Source organism: Cyanistes caeruleus, chromosome 2 (genome assembly GCF_971803275.1).
Source record: "Cyanistes caeruleus chromosome 2, bCyaCae1.hap1.1, whole genome shotgun sequence".
Taxonomy (NCBI): Eukaryota; Metazoa; Chordata; class Aves; order Passeriformes; family Paridae; genus Cyanistes; species Cyanistes caeruleus.
The window spans coordinates 63169544-63185526 of NC_141702.1; the positions used below are offsets into that span (position 1 = coordinate 63169544).

General features: G+C 42.6%; 1 long non-coding RNA gene across 1 annotated transcript; it reads left to right on the forward strand.

The window, feature by feature from the left end:
* Positions 1-420: 420 nt before the first annotated feature.
* On the forward strand, positions 421-3580 carry LOC147654865 (uncharacterized). The gene is made up of 2 exons (XR_015283293.1): positions 421-979; positions 1065-3580. It is a non-coding gene; the product is annotated as an uncharacterized LOC147654865 (long non-coding RNA).
* Positions 3581-15983: the final 12403 nt, after the last annotated feature.

The window sequence follows — 15983 nt, forward strand, 5'->3', positions numbered from 1 at the left end:
GGGCCGGGGAGGGTGAAAGGCGTGTCCCTCTCGGCCGCCCGCTCCCGCCTCCCCGCTTCCTCCCGGAGCAGGCGCGGGCGGCCGCGGGAAGCGGCGTGCGCGGGGAGGGGCGGCTGGGGCTGGGGCTGGGGCTGGGGCTGGGGCTGGGGCTGGGGCTGGGGCTGGGGCTGGGGCTGGGGCTGGGGCTGGGGCTGGGGCTGGGGCGGGCAGGGCTTGTCGGGAGAGGGAAAGCCCCGATGCCGGCGGCACGGGCGGTCGCGGCGCCCGGGAGGGGCGGGTCGGAGCGGGAGTGGGAGCTGTAGCCGGGGCAGGTCGGAGCGGGAGTGGGAGCTGTAGCCGGGGCGGGCGAGCGGCGATGGGGTCTCCTCGCCCTCAGCGCCTCGGCCCGCGCTCCCGCCGCCGTGTCCCGGGCGCTGTGAATGTCCAGACAGCGGGGAACACTTGGGAAATGTCAGCTGAACGTGCAGGAATGAGAAGGGGATGGAAGGAAACCAAAACAACGCGGTCTCGGGTGGGGGGGCGGTTAGGGATCACAAAGCCTTACAAGAGCACAGCCCGGACTTTGGATTTGTCAGCTCATGTGTTCCTGACGGGGAACCTCCGTGGGTGACAGCAGGAGAGAACCTCTGGGATATGAGTTACAGGAAGAATCAAACTGCTGCCGTCCTCCGGAGCTGAGCTGGAAGCGGCGTGCCTTGAGAGAGGCGTTGTCGAGGGCCAGCAGCCTCGTCCTCTCCAGGAGTCCGGGCTGGGAGGCACTGCGGGAAATCGGTCACTGACAAAAGCGGGATTCCTGCAGCCGGGGACGCGAGATGCTGCCCTTCAGCTGCCAACAGCAGCACCCGTGACGTGCCTTTTCCTGGCTGACGAACAGCAGCTCATAGGTGTCACCCGCCCGAATGCTCACCTTGTGTACCTAACAGTTTATCCAACTTGGGAATAAAAAACTGCAGCCTATCATAAGAACATTACACCAGCTGTAAGGATGAAGGATGAGCCATTATTCTGAGCTTGGCAAGCTTTTGCTTGCACATGAATTAACTTTTTTTTTCCTTCTCACGCAGATCCTGGAGATTGGGTTTCCATGACTTCCTTATGGAAGAAGTACACAGGCATGCAAGAAATTGAGCAGTTGTGTTACTGGTCTGTGGCTGGAAGGACAAGACCGTGCCTGAGCTGTTTGGGCTCTAGAGATCAAGTCAAAGTGCATGAGTCAAAATAAGTGAGGTATCTTTGATAGGAATGTGCCACATTTTGTAAGTCACAATTTTGTCTGAAGTAACTGGGCAAACTGTTTGACTGGAACGATTCCCAAATATTTTCCTTTGAAAAATTGCATACGTTCTGGTTCATCTTGTACCTGTAGCCAGGGCCTTCGTTTCCCAAGAAAATTAGCTGGCATATTTTCAAGTACTCTTGAAGCAGCTATCACAAGAAGTTTTGAGCCAAATAGCCTAGTTTCTTTGCCTGCAGACGTCAGCATTTCAGATATTTTTAAAAGGTTCCTTGTGTTGGTGGAAATGTTCTGAAAGTGTATGCTTTTCAGTGTCTTGTATTCCCATAGCTAAATGTCCTGCCGACCTTAGCTCACAGTTTTGAAGCTTCTAAATTGCATTTCTATCTAGAAACCAGAAGAATGGAGTTTCTGAGGTCACAAATATGGGCAAATCCTGATTCCAGCCACCTCACTTGCAGGACTTCAATCTGTTTTGGCAAGAGCAAATTTTACCCCTAGTCCTACAGCTTTACAAAAGAAAAGGAAAAAAAGGATCCTTTCCACTATTTCACAGGCACATAAAGGTGCTTGCCTGCTGTAACAGGGGCTCAGACTTCCAAGAAAAACTTGTCAAGTGTAAGTTCCTATAAAATGGTAGAAACTCCATGGATGTGAAATAGTAGCCTGATTCACATGTCCAGAGTAAGTGTGGAGTGTCAGACTAAATGGTTCAGTTTGAGCCAAGACAGCAGCTCTTACTGTGAATCAGAAGAGCTGGAGGAGTAACTTCCAGGGCTGGGTATAGGAGTGTACTATCTCATGCATCAGTTTTGCAAAATTTAAGGTTCCTGGTTTTGAAGGTCAAATCTTGCTGTTGTCCAGTCAGCCTTTACACCCTTGTAAGGGTCATGCCGTGTATTGGGAAGACCTTCTCAGAGTGAGATCACAGACATCAAGTGCAGAGGTCAAGTAATTCATGGCAGTTTCAGTAGTCACAGAGACCTGCTGTGATGTTCCGGGGCTGAAAAAGTTCTTCCACCAGTCAGCAAGTGCTGATGCTACCGTGTGTGCTGCCTGATTTGCCTCACCTGCTCCGTCAGGGGAGGGAGATTGGCACGGTCTCCCTGGAACACGTCCTGTTTTAGACACATGGTTGGTTCTGGGGTAACGAGGATCCCTACACATAAGGGATCTCCACCTGTCTTTCCACAGAGGCCTTCCCCTTCTGTGTCCCATGGAAGTGAGGTGGCTTTACTTGGGTCTGCAAATCCCGACCGCAGATCATCAGCCATGACTTGTCCTGGAGATGCATCTTCCTGACAAGTGCAGCAAGTCTACACCAACCTGTGCTGCAAATTATCAGCAAATTCTATCTGCACAACCCAATTCTTTGCAGAAGCCTTGTTTTTCGTAACTAAAAATAAGTATATCTTTTTCTTTCTAGATATAGTACACAGAGTAGTTGTGACCATTTCACTCTGAAATGAGTTATTTTAAAAATCAGGTAATTTGTTACATCATTCATGCAAATTTTGGGAAACTTAACCAGATTTCTGTTCACACTCAGATCTTTTCAATTTACCATACTTCCTCAGAAGTTCTTTTATCAGAATAGGTATGATCTCCTTTAGTAAGTAAACAAGGAAGATGTTAGCAAAACATGCCACCTTCCACTGCATTTTATTCTTATTTGTAATTTTTAATATTTTCTTTCTTTCTTTGTACAAAGACCTAGCAAAACTCCCAGAAAGCTGACCTTAGCGTGCTTGATTTGCAGCCATTCACAAATTGTTAAATCTTCCTGTATTTTGATTTAGAACATAAAAGACACCTTAAGACACAGCTTCAGTAGTGTAAACAGCATCACATTTGTATACTTCAAAAGAGCTGCACATAGAAAGAATCAAGAGGCTGAGAAAATGTATGAAGTCTGTTTTCTACAGAGAAAAAAATTCCCTGGAGTAATATATTTTAGGTTTACAGGTATTGGCCAGTATTTTATTCTTGGTGAATCTCCTTTGAGGTTAAAAAATGAACTTGAAAACATCAATAACAGAAATAAATTACTGCACCTAATCAGCATGATGGCATAGGAACAAACAAGACTTTCTCAATAGATCCAGACTAGACACTTGGAATTAGGGTCAATCAACAAGAAATGGGAGAAGATAAAAAAAATAGTGCCATTCTACTTAAATTGCTGACAGAGAGAGACATATTCCACACCATGGCTGTCAAAAAGTGTGAGAGAGAGCTGATGGGAAGATGTTGTGAATCATTTTGGAATCTTCCTCTCAGAAATATTTAATACAAAACTATTATTTTATGTAAGCGTAAGTTTAAAAATAAATAATTAGATTAAAATAGTGAAAACTCAAACTCAGACCTCTGCGGTTCTCCAAACAATGAATTGAACAACAAATATTCATTCACATCCAGGTTCGAGCTGATCAAATAGAATACCCATAATGAAGAAATAAAAGTAAAACACCCTTTGTAGGAGATAAAATTGATAAAATTGATTTATTGCTAGCTATTACTGTCACCTCTCCAGATAACAGATTTCTACTCACCCAGCTGCTTAGGATGACTATAAACTCACATCTGGGCTCCAGTTAGTTGCCATTCACAAATGCCCACTGAAGAGAAACGAGTCCCTCATCCTCTCACTCTGTCACCCCATCTGTGATTTCCACTGGTGCCACGTTCACCTCCCATCTCCTGTTAGTAAAGCTGAGAGCCTGGATATATCTGTGCTGCAGCTTCCCTCTCTTCAATGGCTTTGGCCCAGGCTCCAAAAGCAGGAGATGAAGTGACTTTGGTTCTTCAATCCAGTCTCTGTAAGTAGTTTTGGTCCGAGAAGTCACTTACTGTTTTTCCTAAGTTGTGTTACCTGAAGCCTTCCAACTTTCAAGACAATAAAAGCTGGGTTTCCTGAAGTGTCTGTCTCTAGGCTGGAATAGTGGCAGACAGGCTCATTGCAGTTGGCCAGTGAAGTTTTTCAGGGAAAATGTGAGCTTCTCAGCTCAGAAGTAATTTGTGACAACTGACTGAATGCAAGCTCTTGTGAAGCCCCAAGTATTTTTCAAGTCTCAGGAGCTTTGCTTCCAGAGTAGCACATTCATAGCTTTTGCAGCTACTGAGAGAAAATTGGTGGCATTTCTCACCTTCACTGCTGCTGTTCAGAAGTTCAGGTGATGAAGCTGAAGAAAATTATAACAATTTCACATAATTATTGCTGAGATTACAAGCAGGGCACAGATTTTTCACAGGAATATCGTGTTTGTGAAAAAAACCTGATTTTTGGGAAGCTGCAAAACACAAAATTATCCATAACCTGAAATCTTTTCCAGTTCTCCATTTACTACAAAGAAGTTGTTATTTAGCATTTCTTCCTGCCATTTCTTAAGAAAAGAAAAAGGAAACACAGCATATAATGTGTCAGCTGTTACTCTTTCTTTGAATAATGGATGCTTTTTTCTGCAAAGGCTCCAAGCCACGCATGGGCAAGCTTTCTCTGCAACTGTAGGAAGGTGATATAGCAACAGTTGTTGAAGGAGAAGGGATGGGAAAGTCTTTATTTCACTTTTGTGGTGTTTACTTTTGAAAAACTCAGTTGAGTTTCCAAAAACACAGTGGGGAAACATTTGCCATCCCTGGGATGAGCAACAGGCAGGGGATTAGTCTCTCCTGCTATCACTAATTATGTGTAAACTCACGGGTTTGGGGATTTATAATGAGATCTCAGGAGATGGGTTCTGCTATTACTAATTGCTGCTACTCAACTGGATGGGAAGATTGGTTTAGATATCTGTGGTAGGGATGCTGCAAAGCACTGCAGAACTGTACGTGGAATTGGGGAAAGTGGTGCAGCATGCAGTCCCTTGAACTCAAGGGAGTTTGGGCACTCGTGATCAAAGGTGAAGGTCCTAACTCCAGAGGAAAGCATGAGCATGATGTTCCCCTTGTGCTGAAACCCAATCCCACTGACCCAGAGTTTATTTCCTGGTGATGGGACCAGGGCAGCTGCAGCACAGGGACAAGGTCTCTTTCTCTAGCCTCCTAAGCACAGCCAGCACAGCAGGGTTACCTGTCCCTTCCCAGTCACCAGGTAAAGCCCTCCGTGGTGATAACAGTCAGCTATTCCACATTCCATGCCTGAAAACATCACCAGGCTTTGTAGCAGTTGTGTATGCCCACCACTGCAGGCAGCAGGGCAGGCTGAGCTCAGCGCTTGCTGCTCTTCTCCCACCATCCTCATTCTTACAAACAGATGGGCCTCCTGTACAAGTCATGTCTCAGTTGCATTTAGCTAACAAAAGCAACAATCGAAATCTCCACTGCTCCTGTGAAGAATGAAGAGGATTAGAGTCTCGTCCAGTGTGCTGGAAGGCTCATTTGCATTCCTGGTCTGGTGATTCCCCTCTTTTCCATTCTGTGAAAGGGCCCTCTCCCCAATGTCTTTCTGTCCCTAAGACAAGAGAGCTGAAAAGCTTTCGTTGATGAGGGAAAGTGGAAGAGCTTGTTCATCACATCTCATTTATACATAATTCCTACACATCATACACTACTGCTACAATTATCATTTAATTAATTTCTCTCCAGAAAAATACACCAATCATCTTCATGGCTGCCCTGTTTATCGTCCCCGGCTGTGGGAGCTGGTACCGGCCAGGTGCAGGGACAATGGCTGGCTATTCATTTCTCTGCACCAGCTGTTACCCTCAGCATGCACCCAGTCTGGGTCCTGCTGGTAACAACCCTGTTATGGCTACTGCTGCAACTTTAATTTTATTTCAAGAGCTAATCCTGAATGATTGTTCTGAGAACATGCCTAAGTATAGTGAGGGGTAAGTATATTTTATGTTCCAGGCTTTAAATCTGTCATAAAATAGCTTATAGGTCTGTGTGAACTTTTAGGGGTTTTTTTTCCCCCTAGACTTGTGGGAGTTGCTGACTGGTACAGTCAGATAATGCCAGGTAGTGAATCACTCCCCTGCTATCAGCATCCACCAAAATCTGTGTTCCAGTGTATTGGTCAAATTGTGACTGAAGGCACCAGCAATAACCAGCGCCCAATAAAAAATGTATGGATGCCAAACAGGAGCTCACAGTATATTTCAGCCCTACAAAGATCCTCAAGCCAGCAGGGAGCCCATTCCATTGGGACTGCTTGTGAGCACAGGAATTGGTCTGCACCAGGCAGCTTAGAGGTCTAAGGATTCTGATTCTGAGTTTTTATTATATGGATGAGGAGAGGAAGAGGGCGAGGAAGAGGAGAGGAGAGGGATTCATAATGAACTGATGGCATAGGAAAGAAGAGAAAATTTGCATACTAAATGTCATGAGGCCTCTGAAGCCTGGGCTGAGGATCGAGGTACCAGTCATCCAGTCATTTGCTTTCAGAACCATGAAGTCCATTATTTCCCATTTAAAAAGCAAACAAGACTGTCAGGGAAATTCTGGTTCTGGTTTCAAGTTCTACCTACCATACACCAAAACATTAACTGTGAGGTTTTTAAAAATGGTTTCGAACAAGATGCGTGGTAGCAGAGGAAAATATCCAATTTGCAGCTGTATAGAAACAATGGAAAGAAAAGAGATATTAGACTTAGAAAATATTTTCTTAGCTTTGATGATGTTATTCACAGATCTCTTCCAACTAATTGTCTTTAAATTAATAATTTTCAACTAATTGCTTTACTTTCAAACCTTTTTCTTTATTATTAAATAGAGACAAAACCTACTCATAGCTATGTCTGTTACATTTTATTTAAATTGATTGGATTTTCCTCCCCCACATTCTCAGCTCAGTCTGTTATATTATCGGTCAAAATTCCACATTGAAGAATGTACTTTCTTCCTCTGAGATTTCTGCTCACTTCCTTCAGATGAGAGAAGGAATTTGTCAGTACTTTGACCTTTCTCTTTCTACTAATCCAGCTTGAATCAGTAGACGCCAAAGACAGCTTAGTTATTTCTTATTTTCCTAGTTTTATATGCCAATAGGGCGTCATTCTTTGTATAGACTCAGGTCTGAAGAATGATACATTTTGTTCTTTTATAGGCCAACAGAACAAGACAAATGGGATGATGTAAACACAGAACTAAATTTCATTAATGAATGAAACTGCAAGCTTTGAGAGAGGTCATTCAGAAATATCTTCAGTTCCAACAGACTCTGTATTAGTGACTCAAAACTGTGTACATAGCCAATCAAACCATCAGTTCATGCTGAGATACAGGGATGGGGACTGCTGGATATTTTCTGTGAATTACTGACTTTCCTTGCAGGAGATTGTCCTTCTCTTCCCAGAAATTCCACACATTTATTGTATGATACTGAGCAAATCATCCTCCCTAGTTTAAAATTTCACGTTCCTTAAAATAAAGGCCATGATATGAATGCTCTTTGTAAAATTCCTTGAAATCCATGGCCAAAATCAAGCCTTACACTGAAAAATCAATGTCATTATGCATTTACAGAAGAATTTCTCAGAATGCTATCCTGAAATTACACAAAAATGTATGCAGTAATTCAGGAGTGTTCTAGTTAGATGAAGCTGTCTGAAAAGGCCATATTCCCAGTTCAAGGACAATTTCAATTTTTTTCTCTTTTTCATTTTCAGCTTTGGCCCAAATTATATCAAACTCAGAAATCATTAGTATTTCCTGCAAATGGCAAGTTCCAGGGGGAAAAAAATAATCAGAAATAACAAGGAAGGATGGCTTCCGAGAGAAATTACATTCCCAAGTGAATCCTGAGTTATAGACAAAGGGTGCCTCAGGCAGGGGGTAAGGAGGAAAAGAAAATTAGTTTTGCAGGATGCCTGAAGACAACCAAGCAAACCTTGTGTATTAAAATTAGTATTTATCTTCTTTTTGTGTTTTAACCTCAATGCCCAGCCAAAATTCAAGGTTGTGTAGTAATTTTCTGGTAAGAAGAGTGATGATAAGAGAAGCGGGTGTTTTTGACGCAGCTCCACACTGTTTACAAATAGCGTACAAGACTTTACTTCCTCGAACAAGGCAAAGCCAGCAAGCTGGAGACAGCTTCTCAGAAGGGGGTCTGCCATGGCCACCTGCCAGCACTCAGAACGGGAGATTTTCCCAGCACCATCTTCCCTGTGCTTATTCGCACCGTAGCTCATGTTTGGCTTGACCTCCTCCCTCTTGGGTTCCCCGGGCTGCTTGCGTGGAGACACAGCCCAGGCAGGGGGTGTTGAAAAATGAGGCCTCTCCCAAAGCCCCTGCTGCTGGCCACAGCATTAAACTAAAAGAGGCCACTGCAGATAATTTCGGTGAAAAGTTGAAAAAAAGCTTGCATGGCAACCTGAAAAATCAAAAAGGAGGAGATATGAGAACGCCCAATGTGCTTGGTTTGCCACAGAAACATAACCTTAATATGAGGGTATTTGTTACTCTGGGCCAGGTTGCTGCTTTGAACATCTGAGGTTTGTGATTTTCAGGAGCAGATTCCATTTGGTAACAATTCCGCCACAAGAAGCATTTGGGATGATTTGGGCAGGATGGGTAAAAGTCATAACACAAAATAACACAAAGGTGGTCACAAATGCCATCAGCATCTCCACTTGGCACAGCCATCTCTGTCACAGGCTGGAAGGTCTATCTTTCTGAAAGAAGCCTTTTCCAACTTCTAAAAGAATAGTGTGCTGGATATCACAGCTTTTCACCCCAAGGAACATGGATGAACACACCGTAAATGATAATAATGAAGTTGTAGTATATATGTAATTTACAGCAGAAAAAAATCTGCTACCAACTAGAAAACAGAAACTAGGAAAAAATGGAGATGTCTTTCTCATTCTCTAATTTTCCATCATTCCTTGATATCTCTAAGTAAGACCAGGGGCTCTGGAGCAGGTCATTTAGGTTTCTTCTCTCTTTTCTGTAGTATAGGCCTCTGCATGACAGTAAGGAAAAGCTGGTATTGGAACCACAAGCTCTAGCAATTCTAGTGAATCCATATGAAATGTATGGAATATAGCTCCAAGCACATGATGAAAAGGGCGGAAAGTGTGAAGGTGTCTTTGGAAACACTGACAAGAGATGATGAGTCTCAGAAGAGCTGAGCTTTTTTTTTTTTTTCTTAAATTCCCTTATCTCTAATCTGGAAGAGTAGATCTCTCAGGTATTGAGTTTGAATTTAGATTGCAGTGTTGTTTATTACTCTGTCAGATAGATTTAATGTCCAGACCTGTAAATCCTTTGCAGTGAAGCAGGGAAAAATAATAAAGTCACAGAATGAACACCAGTTAATGGAAGTGTATGGATGAATCACCTGTAGGGTGTTCCCACTGACCGCTGTGCTGATTTATATTGTTGTCATCATAAACTTCTTGTATCGTTTCTCATTGTACTCAGAGAATATTGTTACAATTAGATTGAAATTTGTCTTCATGGAAGGTATTGCCTTGACAGAAGGATGAGGATGATGTTCCTGGACAATCTGTAATACAATTGGCTCCTTCAGACTGCCAGATGACATCCAGCCGGATCTTCATCACCATGCACAGGGCCAGCCCAGAAGTTGGGGAATGGCTAACCAGGGGCCTTCGAAACACCCATACCTGCACTAAACCTTCAGGTAAAAGACAAACAACCACCTTTGTGTGGAACCAAGGAAGGGAAAATCCAGGCACCTCCCTCCATGGTTGAGGAGGAGTTGAAAGCAGCTGCTCCTGCTGAGGTTCATGCTCATGCTGCTGAGGGGTGATGTGTGCACACATTGCAGCTAATCACACTCTGTACATCAGACTGCAAAAACCAAGGCAAATTAATCATCATTTCACCTTGCCAAGTAAGTAAATACTACAACATTTATCTTGCATACAGGGAAAATGAGTCATCAAGCTGTCACAGGAAGAGCTGGGGCCAGTGCCAGGACCAGGAAACAGCTATCCAAACTCTCCAGCGCACTAACTTTCATCCTGCTCCCCTCAGGCAAAACAATTGGTCTCCAGCAGAACTAAAGTCAAGCTAGCTCCTCTGAAACAGGGGAGAGTGGCAGCCCACCTGTCATGGTATTCCTTGGACCCTCTCTGTGAGAAGGACATTGCACTTCCTAACTTTTGGAGACTTGTAACTTGCACTTTGCTGAGAGGATATGAGAATCCTCATGCAGTAGTTCTAGGGGGTTCTGAATGCTTCAATAGTGGCAAAATAGCAGGCACAAAAAATAACAGTGGCAAGCTTTGAAGACTAGCTAATGTTTCATTTCCATCTAATTCTCAAAATTTTCTATGTGTGCATCCAAAACACAGATAAAGATTAAAAGCTCCCATTGAAAAATAAACCAACAGCCTGGACTTTCCTTAATCTCAGAGGCATCACAGTGAGATCTTCACAGATCCTGTAGCTGACCATTTTTTTCAAAGGCAGGCCAAGAGAGACTTCTTGCTTCTCCTTTTATAGCTCAGTTCTCTGCTTGTAGTACCATGAGATTGCCTGTCTTGATATACACATGGAGGTATGGTTCAGTTTGCAGATTTTTCCTCTCCCTACAGGAGGAAAAAAAAAAAAAGACAAACAAACAAACAAACAAATAAATAAATAAAGTTTAAAAACTTTCAAACTTAGAAGAGAAAATAAGATGCTTGGACAGACCTAGTGCTCTGGGGGAGCTGACGTTTGATTTTCCCTACTAACACATCAGTAATTCTCTGTGCTATGAAAGAGCTATGTGGTTCAGCTTGTTTGCTCTCAGGGTTGTTGCTGAAATCCCCTAGCCCTAACAGACTCAGGGAGGAATCCTTTTATCAAGAAGCTTTGTACTTTGCACCACAAGTATTGTACCTGGCTGATACCACCCTTCATTGTAGCCTTGAGTGGGACTGACCTTAGCCATGTGGCAGCGATGTTGTGCTGACAACTGAATTTAGCTCCAAGGCAAACACACAGGTTTTGGCACTTCCATTCAGGAGGGCTTATAACAAGAACTAATACAAAAAAAAACCGTGGTAGAGCAAAAGGAATGTGAGGAAGAGAAAATAATTTGAACCAACTGGAGGAGTCCATCTCCAAGACAGAAACAGCATGAGTGAAGGTTGTATTTATGTGCACAAGGTTAGAGGGGAAAGGTTTTGTGTGGAAGCTCTGCCCTTTCCCTTCCAGAAAGTGAAAGGATAACTTGTTCTGCATTGAAAAAAAAAAAAAAAAAAGAAAGAAAGAAACAGGAGAAATGCTACAGTGAACTGTTCTTATTACACCTGTGCAAATACTTTTGTATCCATTGGCAACAAATCTGGAAGGTCCATCTGCTTCTAGCCAACACATCAACACCCACTGATCCCACCTCACATGCACTTACTCTGTGTCCCCTCATTTTACCAGATCATAGGAAGGGAGGAAGAGGGAGAAATCCAGTGGTTTTATTCAAATCCTTGGATGCAGCTCTGGATCCATTTTGTATGGTCTCAGAGCCACCCCTTTGTCTCTGTTAAAAATATCCCATGCTGAATAGGGGAGTTTCTACAGCCCATGGAGAAGAAAAAGGAGAGACGAAAGGGTAGTGAGAAACAGTATTTAGCTTAGGGAAATATAATGTAATAGTGGTAGAGTTTGCATTTTATGCCAAAAAAAATCCTAGCAGTTTTCTCAGCTTTTTTTATAAGAACTTGCTGAAGTTGAGAGGCAGAGTGTAATTTTACAGACTCTGGCACATTTAGCTGACTAGCAGAGCAAAAAAGCTTAGGAAATACCTTTCACATTCAAAGGTACAAAATAATACATCTTTTGGTTAGTATCAACCTGGTTTTCTACATGCCTAGGATTTAAATGTAAATCTCTGCCAAGCATAAGGAGTTTTTCAGAGTGTTAATCACCTAGCCCTTTTTATAGTGTGTGAAGTGATTTGGAATCATTGGGGAACATTAATACTTTGTGGAGAGAGTTCCAGGATAGAAGACTGCAGTTTGTAGCACTGCTAAGATATATAAATCACTTCAGCTGTGGTGGAATGTGATGATTTGAAGCCATTTGGTTTGGAAATGGAAAAAAGACATGATCTTGAAAGATTCAAATGGCTTTGAATATTTTGAGCCCAGTCTTACAGCTCTGATTGAGACATTTTCAATAAACACCAAAATACTTTCTTCTGGAAAACTTCCAATAAAGCTTACCCTTTCTAGCTCAGCATATGTTTAGAAATACCGGGTTTAATCACACAGCAGTTTGCACTTGATGTAATCCCCTGCTGTTGGGCAAACTGAGCTCAAGCACCTTTTCTGATCTAGTAATATTCTACATTATTTTGCCATCTGTGTGAAATGCAAAGCCACAATGGAGGAATTCTTTGTTCTGCAAAGGGAAGGAAGCTAGAGAGACAATATTCTTGCTTCCACAAGACTGCCCTGCTGTAATAAGTAGAAAAAAAAGATGGAAAGATGAAGGACACTTATAAAATTGTGTAAGTTACATAAAATGGATGTGGAAAAAAGTGGGAGCACAGCAGCTTCATTCCTTATAAGCAACATCAGCCAGAGTGTAGGAAAACTATAATTTTTATCATCTTGTCCTTTAACCCTGTGCATAGGCAGTTGTGGGGACTGGAGGGAAAACACATTTTGCATCCAATTTACATATTATTTATATGCCTTGCACCATCTGAGATACTGTGCTAATAGGAAATGCTAAGAAAGGAAATCTCTAAAAAAGGATTTAGGAACAAACAGCTGTTGATTGGTGATGATCAGTAAGATGTCACTAGTGACACGGGATCAGACAGAATGTGTTTAAAGATTTCACTTGCTTCTAAAAGCCATTGTGTGTCTACAGGGGGAAAAAGGAATAAAACACATAAGTTTACCAAATTTTAAGCACACCAAAATCATTCTTCTGAAGAAGTTTCCCTGCCTTTGACGACTTAGTTTATGACACAAGAGAGCAAACTCAACTTGTATGTGCAGGTTGTGAGGAGCGACATATTTAGCTTTATTAGTTTTTGCTATCACAAAAGATACCTGACCTTTTCTGGAGGAGCTCAGCTGCTACCTCTGCCTCATGGCAGGCCTTTGCAAGTCTGGAGCAGGGAGTGGTGACATGGGTGCTGCCTTAGCTCCCATGGAGCTCCATTCAAGCTGGGATGACAAGCATTTTTCTGGTTGCTACAGTCCTTTGGCCATCTGCATTTACGCCATCTATATCCTGCCAAAAAAAATGGAGCACCAGCCTTTGTGAAAGGGTGAACAGAGTGTGTTATCAACAACTCATACACAGATCCAGAGTGAGACCCTGCTTTCCATCTTCCTCGTGAAGGACTTGTATGCAGAAATGCTTATCAACATGGAGATAATGCTTATAAATGAGTATATAGGTTCATCATACAGCACCTACATGATATGCTTTAGAATGAGGTTAAACACCCTAGAATTATAAAAGGCATCTTCCACAGAGCCTTAATTTGGTTCCTAGTGTATGTACAATGGAAGATAATCCATAATTAAATGTTTTGGGTTTTTTTGTCCTTACAGTGATCTTGTCATACAGGGAGAACAGTGATAAGAAAAAGGAGCAGGATTTAGAATTAATGAGGTTCCTTGCTTCGCTTCCAATGTCCCAAATGTTCCACCATGTAGGAAATGAAATTTCTGCAAAAAATAAAGGCAGAAGACTAAAGGAGAGAACATGTCTTTTGGAATAAAGCAAGTGAATATTACAAAATGAAACCCTGCCACTGCTGCACACTTCCTCCCTGACTGTAACCACAGCTCCCTCAGTCTGGTCCATGGGTGGTGAATTGACCATTTAGACATGATAGGGTGGAGAAGTATCTGGATCAGTATAAAATGGGCCAACATTAGAGTACCTGGCAGATCTGGAAATCAGAAAAGACAAAAATTTTACAAAAGGAAGGCCCAAACACAGCACATGACACCAAGTAGGATTAGGTACGTTTTAATATCCTAACTCTACATGATACAATGTAGTTCTTACATTATAGAAAATGTGTATTTGGCAAAATTCCCATTGGGACAATTTTTAAAGTCCACTCCAACCCATGAAACACTCAAGTTCTCATGAAGATCTGTTGCTCTACTTGAAAACAACATCAGAATGTACTTCACCAGTTTTTCTTCCCATTGTCTCTGGTACATTAAATTACTTCATTTCAGAAGTGAGACAAGGAGAAGTGTTAGAAGGAATCAACTGAAATTCATCTGTGTAGTGATCCTGACCAGGAGGCTGCTGTGCACCAAGGAATCAATCACCTACCACAGTGAACTTGAGCAGTCCCAGGCCTGTGCTGTGCCACACTGCACATCCAGCATGGCCCTTCAGCCTCAGCTGTGCTGCACAGATTGACCCCCTGAGCACGGGACAAACTTGGCCAAATCGTTATTCAGAGAGGAGTCTGTGGGCAGCTCCCCCTTGGTACCAGCAATGACACCATCCCATTTGGCCTTGGCCACATCTGAAAGTGTTATGAGAAGCTCTCATGAAAACATCCTTCAGGAAAAGGGTTGGGTTTTTAATAAGTTATTTACTAGCTCAAAGGACAAAAATGAAGAACCTTACCTTAGAAGGTTCTGCCCTGAGAAAATACATATGGGGCCTGTCTGATGCTGTCAAGACATAAGAATTACTTTCTATGTTTCTCTCTTTATTCTCTTATTAAAATGGCTATTTTATTAATGTACTTGTTGTCAGCCATTCTTTCTGAAATGCAGAAAGAGCCCTGCACTGCATTTCTCTCCATTTCTTTCTCTCACCTTGCCACCTACCCAGTGCAAAACAATATCTTACATGGATTTTTGAAAAGCTTTTTGTTATAATAATGGAAAAAAAGTCCGACAAGAAAAATATTTGGAAAGCAACTAAATCAAAATCTAGATAATACTGTTGTTTGCAGCATTACATCAGTAGAATAGATGTTCCAGTTAGGACTGGCTTTGTGGTGCATAACTGGACAAATTCAAAGGAGCAATATTTACTCTGGAGATTTTCCACTAAAAAGCCCTGATGCTACCAGGAAAGCCATAGGGACAGGATCTGTAATCAGATGCCTTAGTGAGAACATCTTCTGGGATTTATGGGCTAAGAATTCAAAAGGTTGTTTTGTCTACCCATTATGTAATGATGGAGGTATTTTGTGGTATAACAGGTACAGTTATGTTGCTTGGGCATACCCTAGAGATGCAAACTAAAACAAAAGGTAATGGATACCTGTAAAATGGACTGCTGGTGTTATAGAGGCACAAACTCACACTTCATCTTCTCCAACAAGGGCAGAGATAGTCACCCTGTTGGATAGTCACCCCAAAAGGCACATCTCAGGGGTGGGAGGTGGAGGCATCATGCCCACCCCTCAGACTATGGACCGCCAGGTGAGGAGGAACTACATGGCTGTATCCACGGTAGAGACAACAGTGTCTCTAGAGCAGAGCCTCTTCTCATAACCATGGGCAGAGCACACAGTGCAACCTCAGATTTCCTCAGAAGTTTCATCCCAGGTTTCTCACTTTTCATCTTCCAGCAACCAGGTGACCAGATCACCTAGCAGTCTCCCCAGCTGTACCACCCCAGTGAACCTTTAAACCTGAAACACATCTCATGCCAGGCAGGTATATTTTTTTAACAGTAATGGCAATGGGTTAAGTTGGTAATATAAACCATTCTCACATGTCAAATGTGTCTAGAGTATGATTTTATGTCCAAGCTGTGGCCTTGGTACCATCTGGTTTAATAGTATGGCAGCCCCAACTACTGTCGTTGTGAAGCCACAGGATCATGATGTAATGCATGAGTG